The sequence below is a fragment of the Xenopus laevis genome, chromosome 6S (genome assembly GCF_017654675.1).
Source record: "Xenopus laevis strain J_2021 chromosome 6S, Xenopus_laevis_v10.1, whole genome shotgun sequence".
NCBI lineage: Eukaryota > Metazoa > Chordata > Amphibia > Anura > Pipidae > Xenopus > Xenopus laevis.
The window spans coordinates 90,516,282-90,527,569 of record NC_054382.1 but is presented as its reverse complement, the minus strand read 5'-3'; the positions used below and the strand labels follow the sequence as shown (position 1 = coordinate 90,527,569).

The 11,288-nt window shown below is 37.9% G+C and overlaps 1 long non-coding RNA gene across 1 annotated transcript; it reads left to right on the top strand.

Annotated features, from left to right (window-relative positions):
• The first annotated feature begins 601 nt into the window (after positions 1-601).
• LOC121395147 lies at positions 602-10,720 on the top strand. Its single transcript, XR_005962286.1, has 4 exons — positions 602-962; positions 6,916-6,957; positions 8,209-8,306; positions 10,198-10,720. It is a non-coding gene; the product is annotated as an uncharacterized LOC121395147 (long non-coding RNA).
• Positions 10,721-11,288: the final 568 nt, after the last annotated feature.

The window sequence follows — 11,288 nt, the reverse complement described above, 5'->3', positions numbered from 1 at the left end:
CCGGCGACTCGTATTCTTGCCGGTGGGAAGGCATTTTCAAAAATATTTCCAAATCACAGAAGGTATCTTATAGTTTTATAGATATGCCATAGTTCTACCAAATGTCTACAGTGTTGTTTTTCATTTATTGCACTGAAAATATAATTTTGCACCCAAATTTTTTTCTCAAGGCTTAAAAGCCAATTTAAGTTATCAACTACCTCCTTTCATTATAGCAGCACATTTTAGCATAAAAAATGTACAGGTAGGGGATCTGTTATCCGGAAAAGGAAGCTCATTATCCTAAACTCAGAATTACAGAAAGGTCATCTCCATTATAATCAAATAATCCAAACTTTTTAAAATGATTTCCTTTTTCGCTGTAAAAATAAAACAGTACCTTGTACTTCTGGATAAATGGTCCCATGTTGTGGGTATGACCAATTTTAAAAAGGCATGCCACCCAGCCTCATCCAAATACGAGCACTGGAGACTGTCTTCCGATTTGAAAATCTCATGTGCGTCTCCAGTGCCTGACCAGTTCTACGAGTGTGCATTCTACATTGGACGCACCTAAACACATAAAGGAAGGGGAGGGGCGCGGGAAAGGGGAGGGAACAAGTAGGAGAAGGGGACACACACAAGTTATAAAAAGCTATTGATGGTCAGGGCCCCCTTATAAGTTAAAAAAAAACATTGGTGCCAGGGCCCCCCATGCTCTCTCAAAAGTGCAGCACTGCTGGGCGCCCCTTCATGCCCGGGCCTGAGACACTTGTCCCCCCTTGATGGTGGCCCTGCGTGGTGGGGAAGGGGGCAGACGGTGAGCAGAGCCGGCCTAGGGGCTTGTGGATTGTAAAACTGGACAATTGGTGAAAACAGTCAAGACTATGCCTTTACTCTATGGAAGCATTAAAAGGTTTCTACTAAATGGGGATTATGATTGTGAAATATACGCTACTGGAGGAGAAGTTGAAATTACTTTGGTAAGCCTTTTTGAGTTTATTTATTTATTTTTCTTTGCTAAACCATCTTTATTAACACTGATATGGAATTATATTCTGTAAAATAAGAACAAAAGAAATCTGACTTTAAAAAAGTTGTTGAAAAATAGAAAACGTTTGCCATCTAAAATCAGTATACTATTTATTTCTTTTTTTTCCAAAACTAGTGGGACAATAACCCTGTTTTACAATCCGTTCAAGCTTATTTATTGAAAATGTGAAACATTCAGGAATGCACTCAAGGTTTTTATAACAGATTTACTTAAGCCAAAAGACTCAAGCATTATTAATCTCTCCCTATGTGTCAGTGCAGATGGCATCATCTACAGCTGGCAATTACAATTAATTTGTCAAATTAGACTGAGCAGGCATATAGGTGCATGCAACAAGTATACAAAGAAGTACCTTTGTGTATAGAACATTAATGCACAACATTTTGTAAGGGGCACTACAGTTTTGTATAAACCCTAATTTGTAGCCAGTCAAGCATCAAGCAGTCACGGAACTGGTACCTTCAAAATTACAATCTTAACCAAACAAATAAGTATGAAATATAGATTATACATGCAGTTGTTGTGTATCTGTACATTCTTCGACTTTGAACAAGGCAGTGCTAGAATCACAGAATGGGAAGATAATCAGTTACAAGAAAAACAGGCCTTGGTGTCAGTGACCCCAAGAATCAGAAAGCATCTTCAGGCTGAAAAGAAGGTGAATTTAAGCGTAGATAAAGGAAAAAAACAATTTTAAAAGCTGCTTAGAAAACTCAAATCAACAGTGAACAATATAGGGCTTGTGCTGAACAATTCACCTATTGTTTTAATAAAGAATAATCTATTTTTTTGTTATTTCTTTGGTAAAAAAGCACAAACAGGGAAATTGAAACTACTCCATGTATGGTCTTTGCAAGGTATATTGCCAGTGTACACATAACCACACACATTCCCGTATAATAGAATCCTGGTAACAAAACCGTTACAACAGAGGGTGAAGGGGAAGGAGAGGAAATATATACTGGTAATTCGGTTTTGCAAGAAACAAACTTGCAGTAGATTCAGTCTCCACAGGTGCCCTGTAATGTAGTAATGAAATCCATAACTTTTTAGCCATTAGACAATAGGCAAAAAGTATGTTCAGCACAAGTACTATTTATTGAACTCCTGTTGAACAAGAGGATATACTAGCCCTAGTAAAGGTGAACATTCTCTTGAAGAGCATTGCTGGGGTAAGGACAATAGCTCTGGCTCTGAAAATACTAGTACTAAAGGTCTTGCGTTATTATGACCATAACTTCTTCCATAAAGGTACACAAAGTCTCATGTATCAGATGGGTATGTTTAGCTTGGAGTAACATTGCTTCTAAAACATGACTAGTTTTACCTATCAGTCTCTCCCAAACACCACACATACTGTATGAAATGAGTGTGGTGGAATAAAAATCCAAGTGTATCCTCCGTCTAGAAGATAATCTGTCAGATCTGAATTATTAGTACAAATATACAGTTCTTTGCAAGCTCCCATGAAGTTTGACCCTCTGTCAGAGCAGAATAACTTCGCTGGGCCACGAATTGAAAAGAATCTTTAAGCATTGATGAAACTAGAAGCTGATATAGATTTAATCAATTGTTTTTGAACAGCTCTTGTAGACAACAAGGAAAACGTTCTGCCCAGCTCTTGCTGTCAGCACTACCTTCGCTAGTGTGGCCGGTAACAATTGACCAAGGACTGAAAACATTGATACCCACTCTAGTGAATGGAGGTTCAGGCCTAATCTTGTATTTTAATCTGACATTTTTTGATTTAACAATTTTCCCCGTAGCTTGCAACAGGTAACACATTTGTGGATGATTGCAGATACTAGGTGGTTGCCACCAATGATTAAACCTTCCTTTATGCAACACCCTTGATGAAACAGTTGATTGTGGCAATATCTTATCAATGTAGCAATGTGATTATTACAAGGGATAATAATAGGCTGCTTCTCTTTATCCGTCAAATCTGTCCATCTTTATTTATAACAGTACAGAGTTTCTTGAGATGATTTTTGATACAGTATATTTTAACTCAAGTTCAAAGTGTCTATGTTGAACAGAAAACAATATCAAGGTCTTTGCTTGTGAAAGTTCTTCCAAACTGACTTGTTTGTGAAAAGTTTTCCAGCTTCCAGGTTGATTGCTACAAATTTTCCTTTGGAAACTTTTGGCAACATGAATGAATCCAGCTATAGTCTGAATTATTGTCTTCCAGTCAGAGAACCTCTCAAAGCACCAGAACTTCAGAAGTTCTGGTGCTGAGGTTTGCTATTTCTGATAACATTTCAGGATCGACTTTGGGTTCTCTGAGAGGGTGTGTTTTGTTCCATATGGAGTCCTGAAGGCATGCTGTCTGTGTAGGCCTAGTGCATAATCTGCAGGTTATTGTCCTGTTTCTATGCTGATGTTGACATTTTCTTTATTGTGATGAAGGGTTCCAGTACCTCATTTGTCTGTTTTAGGTTTTTTTAACAGTGAAACTGTTCTAGCATGGACTGAGAAAGGATGTGCGACCATTTGCGAACACCGACGTCTTTAAGGTGATGATACTGTCTGGCTGGTGTACGGATCCCAGACAAACTTCTCATACAATGACCCAACCCAGATCAAGCCTATGTTATAAGGTCCATTAATAAATTGCTTGTGCACCTTATGTACTTGTGAAATGTCTCTTCCAAGAAGCAGCGCTCTGTGTGCGCATTCATGCGTGTGGCCCGATCGGCACCTCACAGTAGGGGGGCCAGAGGGGGCCCAGGGCCCCCCAGTCCGACCCTGTATAGAGTTGTAATTGTGTTACTGTTAAAGATATCAAAAAAGTCTGACCTGGCAAGTGACCTGTTACTTTGTTCAAGGACCACATACATCTCCACTATTTTCTCCCTCTTTCCAGTGGGGTACACGGTAGCTAGGCAAATTTTTGAACATGAACCGAGATCCATATCCACTCAAAAAAGAGTCCTTGACAAACTGGAAGCCTAGTTTCATACAGTTTACAGATGTATTCTCCTTTATATACCAAAGGCTCTGTTGCTTTTCTTACAAAGCCAATCACAGTGTGCTGAATTCTGGGGCTGTTTTATACCTCCCAACATTTCTTTAGGCCAGGGGTAGGCAACCTGAGGCTCCGGAGCCTCATGCGGCTCTTTATCCTGCTTGCTACGGCCGGTCAGCTATACATCCCTCGCACCTGCTGGCGGCTGCTTGAGTGTGTGACTGTGGTAAGTTAACGGTTAGCTTACTGCAGTCACACACTCAGGAAGCCGCCAGCAGGTGTGAGGGCTGTATAGACGTCCCAAAAGTGACAGGCAAGACCGAGTAGCAACAAGATGATTCAACTGCGGCGTAACTACTGGGGGAGCAGGGGGTGCAATTGGGCCAGGGCCCGCAACCCCGCAGGGCCCCCGGCAGTCACGCACGGAAGAGGGTGGGGGCGGGGCCCGTCTGCATGGCCCACACCAGGGCCCGCCCCCACCTAGTTCCGTCTCTGTGATTCATCATGGTCCTTACCGCGGTCAGTTCAGGTAGCTGTAGAGGAAATCGCACACCCACGACAGACGTCCAATATAGTGGTACCTGGTGCCCGGTGATAAAGGAATCGGCAAACCTCTCAAATGGATACGAAAAAGCACACCGGCACACAGGATTTGAAGCTGCAGGGCAAGCCCTTGCAATTTTTTAATGCAGTGCAGGTCACGCCCCTTTGTCAAGCAATGCTTGACAAAGGGGCGTGACCCCGAAACGTTGCACCTGCACTGCATTAAAAAATTGCAAGGGCTTGCCCTGCAGCTTCAAATCCTGTGTGCCGGTGTGCTTTTTCGTATCCTTACCGCGGTCACACACTCAAGACAATAGAGGGAAGATCAGCATTGAACTTCAGAAACAGAATTTACATTAAACAGATGAGAACACTAGCATTTAATAGGGCTATTCAGTGTTTAATTTATTTCAAAGTAGGCCTACACATACACTCTGCAGTTCTGTTTGTTGTTTTCTGTTGTTGTAACAGTTAAAATTTAAAAAAGTTTAAAACTTTTAAAAGTTTATAATCTGTGTTTTGCGGCTCCAGACTATTTTTATTTAGAGGAAGAGGTTGCAAAATGGCTCTTTTGATAGTAAAGGTTGCTGACCCCTGTTTTAGGCCATTAGTCTTATGTGGCACAGTCCTGAAATGTTATTAGAAGCCACACAGTTTGTATGAAGCCCCTTTCAGTCTCTCCATAGTGTGTCACCTTAACAAATACAGCTGGGAGGTATTCTGGTTGGATGCTGGCGTTTCTCATCCATGATGTTATTCCGTTCTGAGGCTGTTTTAGCTTCTTTTTTTGGTGGCTTCTCTGGTTCTGCAATCTTCACTAAATTCCCACCACATTTATGCTTGTGCACCTTCGTATCTGGCTTCCTGTTTGTTTCTCTCTTTTTGAGCTGCCCACAGGGTCCATCACATTGCCACAAGTGGCGTCTCAAGGACTCCGCTTCTTTATAAAAATCGTGCATAAGCTAAACAATGATAGAAAAAGAAAAATCTTTTCAGTTTATTTGCAGCTCTCTTAAAATAGCACAAAGGGGTTAGTTTACTTAGAAATTAACTTTATAGACATATAAACTATAGATAGATATTTAGAGCAGGTTTGCATTGCAGTTAAATAGCAAAAGGTCTAAAAAAAAGAAAATGTTTTTTAACCATTACCATTAACCAAAAATAAAAAACTTAACTTGCTTTTTGGTTGATTTAAAAATGAAACACAAATTGTCACAAAATATCACTGCTCACATCAGACAAAACTATAACTTTAAGGAAACTTCCTGTTTGACTCTTGGGCCCAGAACATTTTGGCTATTTAGTAGAATAGAAGCACTTACTTTAATGTTTGACCCACTAATGTCATCAATGTACTCCTTATATTGGCAGAACCTTGGTCCATGATCATCATCATCATCATCCAGATCCATGATATATAGATATGCATGAATCATTTCGTGTAGGAGCGTCTGTAGAGTAGAAAATACTTCAGTTAGTTCAATATTATTGCAAAGCCCGGTATTATACAGAATTTACAAGTAAAAGAGGTATTTTATATAACTAGTTAATGTCACTGTAATACAATATTAAATATTATTATAATTAGGTGTTAAGGAGAAAAAAACAATTCTCCCCCATGCCCTGTAGAGTTAAGGGGGAAGGATGCATTTTGCAGTTCATGTTAAATTAACTCTAGTACTAGAAATCTAAATTAAATAAAAGATTCCTTATCCAGAAAACCCCAGGTCCTGAGCATTCTTGATAATAGAGCCTATAGCTGTATATGTGTAAAAATATATCTGACTTTGAATGCATTATGTCTTTTACAAAATATGGATGGTTTTATTAAGACTATAGATCAAAAACTTCCAGCAGCACAATATAAATTTCTTTATGCCACTAACCAGAAGGCCAAAAAAAGCCCCAGCAGAGTTGATCTAGATTACTATGGGGCAGATTTATCAAAGGTCGAAGTTTTAAATTCGAATTTAAAAAATTCAAATTTGAGCTATTTTTTGTGTACTTCGCCTAGGGAATAGTCCAAATTCGATTCATATTTGAAAAAAATTTTAATATTGAAATTTATCATGTGCTGTCTGTTTAAAATTCAAATTTGACCATTCGCCATCTAAAACCAGCTGAATTGCTGTTTTAGCCTATGGGGGACCTCCTAGAACCTATTTGGTGTCAATTGGTGGACTTTGAAAAATCAAAGTTTTTTTTGGGAAAAACTTTGAATCGAATTCGATCAAATGCGATATTACTTTGATTCGTACGATACAAATATGACAAACTTGTGTCCTTTTACATCTGTTTGCCATGTGTAAAATTGCAAATATGTATTCTAACTCCAAATTACTAAACTACAAAGCTTTTTCTGCAGGTTATCTCTCATGTCTCCTTAAAGGGGTGGTTCACTTTTAAGGTAACTTTTATTATGTTATAGAATGGCAAATTGTAAGCAACTTTTCAATTGGTTTTCATTATTTATTTTTTATAGTTATTTGCCTTTTTCTTCTACTCTTTGCAGATTTTAAATGGGCGTCACCGATTCCCTTCTAAAAAACAAATGCTCTGTAAGGGTGGGGCACATCTGGCAATTCCGGGAGATTTAGTCGCCTGGCGATTAATCGCCTCTTCTTTGGGGCGACTAATCTCTCCGAACAGCTTCCCCCTGTCTTCGGCCGGCTATATTGAAAAATTCTGAAGTCTCCCGAAGTTTCCTCGTGAGGCGACTTTGGAAAATGAAGCGCCGCATGTGCCATGCTGCAGGCGATTTTTCGTTATAGCCGGTGGAAGACAGGGAGAAGCCGTTCAGGGAGATTAGTCACCCTAAAGAAGAGGCGATTAGTCGCCAGGTAACTAAATCTCCCCGAATTGCCAGGTGTGCCCTTAACCTAAGGCTATAAATGTATTGTTATTGTAACTTTTTAATTACTGATCCTTCCATTCAGGCCCTCTCCTATTCATATTCTAGTCTCTTATTCAAATCAATGCATGGTTGCTGGGGTAATTTGGACCCTAGTTACCAGAGTGGTTCTGATTGAAGAGTTGCTGAATAAAAACCTAAATAACTAAAAAACCTTTAATAGTAAAAGGAATAACTATGAGGGCAGCACAGCAAAATTAAAGAATGCTTTCAGTTAGATAGATTTTTTTTTTTTATATTTTTTATTTAATACAGATTTTTCATGACAAAAGTTACATACATCACATAGTCAGAAAACAAACAAAAACGAGAGAGAAGAAAAAAGAGAAGAAAAAAAAAAAAGAAAAAGAAAAAGAGAAAAAAAAAAGAAAAAAAAAAAAAAAAAAAAGAATTTATAAGATTTTTTTTTTTTTTTTTTTTATAAAGTTATGTATCAGACAGGGAAGTAGGGACCAATTTTAATATCTTTGTTCATTTCTTATTACATATTACATATAGGGGAATCATCTCCTCAGTATAGAATATATCTTATATATAATATATAGGCAGTCCCACATATACTTTTCTTGTAGTTCAGATATTGTTAGTGCTCCTAAATCAGTCATACTTTCCGACTAAATTCTTCGCCCAATTTCTCATTCCTACCTTAATTTTAACTGTTCAAAAATTCCATCCATGGTTCCCATATTTCCCAATATCTCTTACTGTTATTTTGTAAAATGTAGGTTATTTCTTCCATCTTCCTAGTGTCTTCAACTCTATGCTGCCATTCTCCATATTCCGGAGGCATGGGTCTCTTCCAGTATCTCGGGATTAATGACCTAGCCGTACTCAGCAAATGCATGGTGAGTTGTTTTTTTACTATAGTATTGCTTCCTTTCCCTATGCTTAGGAGGATCAGTGGGATATCTCCCCCATCAATTTTTACACCTGTTACGTCTGAAATTACTTCCAGGATCTTTCCCCAATATTCCCTCAGTGCCGTACATTTATACCATATATGGACCTGAGTCCCCCTTTCTTTCCCACATCTCCAACATATATCAGAATTTAGAAGACTTATCTTTCGCATTTTTACGGGCGTTAGATGCCATCTCGTTATCAATTTATAGTTCATTTCTCTTACTCTCTCTGATCTTGAGGATTTGTGAGCTGCGGCCTGAATCTTATTCCACATTGAGGAGGTAATTCTAATATCCAACTCTTTTTCCCACTCTTTACATGCTCCTTCTATTTCCACAGTAATATTTGCTATTAGTAATTTATATATGGAAGAAATGGCTTTATTGAGCGCTTCTTGGCTTTCCAATATTTCTTCCCATTTTGTTCGCTCTCTATTCCATCCTTCTACCCCATTCTTTTGTATATAATACCATAGTTGAAAATATTCCCACGCATCTCTGGTGTGTCTGCCCCACCTCTCTTGAACTTCTTGTAACGATAATACTTTATGATTTTTTACAAAATCGACAACTTTGGTCTCTCTACCTTCTATTTCCTGCCACTTTTTGAAAGCCCCTTGTTGTAAACTTGGCCTAAAAGAAATGTTATTCACTAGGGGTTCCAGGATGTATGGATAGCTAGTTAGATTCATCTTTGACCTGTTTTTAAACCAGAGCTCGAATGTTGGTGCAATTAAAGGATGGTGTTTTGCTATTTTGGGAAGGTCTTTCTGATCACCCCATAAATAATTCACCAATGGTTTTTCCAAAAACTGTTGTTCCAGCCCCACCCAATCCTTCTTTCTCTCCATTAAATACCACTGTTTAATTCTTGTTAGATGGATTGACATCTGATATAATTGAGCGTCGGGTAGAGCTAGCCCTCCCCTTTCTTTTGGCAAGATTAATTTCTTGTAATGGATCCTAGATGATTTACCTTTCCAAATATATTTAATAATCTGTGTCTTGACCTTTTTGAAAAAATCCACCGGTATCTTTATAGGCAACGCCTGCAAATAGTATATCAATTTAGGCATCAACACCATTTTTATTGTTTGTATTTTCCCAAACCATGATAGATTCAGTCCGTTCCATACATTTATCTTATTCTGGTTTGATATCAACAATGGTATAAAGTTATTTTTATATAGGTCCGTCCAGTTGGATGTTAGATTAACCCCCAGGTATCTTATACTCTGATGTGCTACTTTAAAGGGGAAACTTTGTTCCAATTCTACCAGAATCCCATTAGGAGTATTAATGTTTAAGATATGGGATTTTGTTAGGTTCACCTTAAAATTGGATAACAGGCCAAAGTGGTCTATAAGTGATAGTAAGCAAGGTATAGAAGTCGTAGGGTTGGAAACAAATAAAGCAATATCATCCGCAAAGGCAACTGTTTTGTATTCTTTGTCTTTGACTTTCATTCCCTTAATATTGGCTTCTAATCTGATATGTGCTAATAAAGTCTCAATTACCATCACAAAAAGCAATGGCGAAAGAGGACATCCCTGTCTAGTGCCATTACAGATCTTCACTGGAGATGATAACCTACCATTAACTTTAACTCTCGCATATGGCTCCTTATATAATGCTAAGATACGGTTTATAGTACCCTCTCCTATACCAAATCCCCTCAAAACTTTCTCTAAATATGGCCATGCAACCCTGTCGAATGCTTTTTCTGCGTCCATTGTTATTAATACTGTTGCAGATTGTTGGTCTTTTTTCCTCATTTCCCCCTCTTTCATTAGAGAAATAATTTTGTATATGTTATCTTTTCCTTCCCTTCTAGGTATAAAACCCGCTTGATCTTCGTGTATCAAATCTGGTAGGTATTTTTTTAATCTATTGGCTATTATTTTGGCATAGATTTTTAGATCAATGTTTATTAGAGATATGGGTCTGTAGCTTGCACATTGCTGGGGGTCTTTCCCTTCCTTTGGTATTATAGTGATATGTGCTTCTTTCCCTTGCTTATGAAACCCTTGTGTTTGGTCAATAGAATTAAAGTAATCGCTTAATAGTAGTATTAACTCCATCTTATATGTTTTGTAATATATTGCGCTAAAACCATCTGGTCCAGGGCTTTTCCCTTCAGCCATTGAGTCTATAGTATTACTAATTTCTTGAAAAGTAAATGGGGAGTCTAACCCTGCCCTCTCGCTTGTTGTTAAGTGCGGTAACTGTGCTCTATTAATAAATTGTTCCATTTCCTCCCTGTTATCTTTTTGTCTCTCTCCTTCTTGTATTCTATATAATGATTGATAATATTGTTGAAAAGTTTCAACTATACTATGTGTATCATAATGAGTTTTTTGGGCTTTATCTTTTATTGATGCAATATGGGTCTGTTGGTTAGTTTTTTTCAATCTTTGGGCAAAAAATTTGCTACATTTGTCTCCAAATTCGTGGCTTTTTTGTTTACTGTACATATAAGCCTTATATGTCTTCTGATCCAATATTGCCTTCAGCTGCAATCTTTTCTTTTCTAATTGTGACGTCATTTCGTCTGTTGTTTTTGTTTTATGTTTCTGTTCTAATATCGAAATGTCTTTTATTAATGTATTGATTTGTTTTTCCTTTTCTTTCTTTAGATTGCTGCTGAAGGCAATCAGCTGCCCCCTAAGCACACATTTCTTAGTTTCCCACAATGTCGCTGGACTCACCTCTGGGCCTGCATTTTCCCTTATAATTTGCTTTATCATTTCTCTAATTTTTTCTTTATTTTCTTTCTTGTGTATCAATAAATTGTTGAATCTCCAAGTGTATTCTCTTTCAATTATTTGCGGTATGTCAAACTTGACCATTATTGGGAAATGATCTGAGAAACAATTGGTACTTATCTTCACATCTGTGACTATATGAAGCCAAGCTTGTGACATA